This window comes from Rattus rattus, chromosome 1 (assembly GCF_011064425.1).
Source record: "Rattus rattus isolate New Zealand chromosome 1, Rrattus_CSIRO_v1, whole genome shotgun sequence".
Classification (NCBI taxonomy): Eukaryota; Metazoa; Chordata; class Mammalia; order Rodentia; family Muridae; genus Rattus; species Rattus rattus.
The window spans coordinates 13,203,923-13,205,755 of record NC_046154.1 but is presented as its reverse complement, the minus strand read 5'-3'; the positions used below and the strand labels follow the sequence as shown (position 1 = coordinate 13,205,755).

Here is a 1,833-nt window from a genome sequence, read left to right as displayed (position 1 = left end):
GTTGAAGGTAGTTATTGACCCTCTCATTGGGAATCTTCGCTCTCTTCTATACCTATTATCCTTATGTTTGATCTTCTCCTTGTATTCTGGATTTTTCAAATATTTTCTGATAGGAGTTTTTCGCATCTTACAATTTCTGTGACAGTTGTGCTAATGTTTTCTATGTTATCTTCTGCCTCTGAGATTCTTTCTTCTATTTCGTATATTCTGTTGCTGATGCTTGTGTCTATGACTCCTGATCTGTTCCCTAGGTTTTCTATCTTCAGGGTTGTATCCCTTTGTGATTTATTTATTGTTTCTATTTCCAATTTTAGATCCTGGATGTTTTTGTTCCAATCATTTACATGTTTGGTTGTTTTCCTGTAATTCTTTAAGGGATTTCTGTGTTTTCTCTTTACGGGCTTCCAAATATTTACTGCTTCATGAATTTGCATGTTATCCTTGTGCAGAGGCCATGTTAATTTTCTCTGTATAGTTCCAATTTTAGGATATGCGCTGCAGGAGCCAGCACTAATTTAACTTTTTGTTAGGAGCTTGACTGGTTTCATGGCCAGATTCTGAAACTGAGGGGTTATAATTTTTTAACTTCCACTGCTGTAACAGGTCTCTTTCCCATAAATAAATGGCTATATCAACCACATATGGCCTCAATTTTCTCCCCTGACCTTCAGATCCTATACATTTAATTCATTTCACTGTTTGTTTTATTTTTGGTAAAGTCCCAACTCCTTGAAATTGGAAGTCGACTTCTTTCTTTTTTTATTTAATGTATATTTTTATTTACATTTCAAATGTTACTCCCTTTCCCAGTTTCCCTTCCATAATTCCTTTATCCCATCCCCCTCCCTTCTTTTATGGGTTTCCCTCTCCCCAAAAACCCACATTACTACTTTTACACCCTGACATTCCTGTACAGCGGTTTAGGGGTAGGTGGTCCAGCCTTAGCAGGATCAAGGTCTTTTCCTCCCATTGGTGACCAACAATGCCATCCTCTGCTACTTATGCAGCTGGATCCATGGATCTGTCCATGTGTAGACTTTGGATAATAGTTCAGTCCCTGGGAGCTCTGGATGCTTAGTGTTGTTGTTCTTATGGGGTTGCAAGCCACTTCAACTCCTTCAATTCTTTCTCTAATTTCTCCAACTGGGACCCTCTTCTCAGTACAGTGGTTTGCTGCTAGCATTTGCCTCTGTATTTTTCACGTTCTGGTTGAATCTCTCAGGAGACAGCTGTATCAGTCTGCTGTCAGCATGCACTTCTTGGCTTCATCAATAATGTCTATATATCTATCAAGTCATATATATATATCAAGTCATATATATATATCAAGTCATATATATATATGACTTGATCCCCAAGAGGGACAGTCTCTGAATGGTCATTCCTTCAGTCTCTGCTCCTAACTTTGTGTCTGTATTATCTGTTGTGAATATTTTTGTTCCCCCTTTTATGAAGGACTTAAGCATTCACACTTTGGTTTTCCTTCTGCTTTAGCTTCATGTAGTCTATGGATTGTATTATGTTTTGGTAATTGGAATTTTTGGGCTAATGTCCACTTATCAGTGAGTTCATAACATGTGTGTTTTCTTTTTGCAGTTGGGTTACCTCACTCAGGATATTTTCTAGTTCTATCCATTTGCCTATCAATTTCATGAAGTCATTGTTTTCGATACCAGAGTAGTACTCCATTGTGTATATGTACCACATTTTCTGTATCCATTCCTCTGTTGAAGAGCAACTGGGCTCTTTCCAGCTTCTAGCTATTATAAATAAGGCTGCCTTGAACCTAGTGGAGTATGTGTCTTTGCTGTATGTTGGAGCATCACTTGGCTA

At 38.0% G+C, this 1,833-nt stretch overlaps 1 non-coding gene across 1 annotated transcript; it reads right to left on the bottom strand.

Annotated features, from left to right (window-relative positions):
- Nucleotides 1-404: 404 nt before the first annotated feature.
- On the bottom strand, nt 405-511 carry LOC116890356. Its single transcript, XR_004386575.1, has one exon. It is a non-coding gene; the product is annotated as a U6 spliceosomal RNA (small nuclear RNA).
- Between the last annotated feature and the right edge of the window lie 1,322 nt (nt 512-1,833).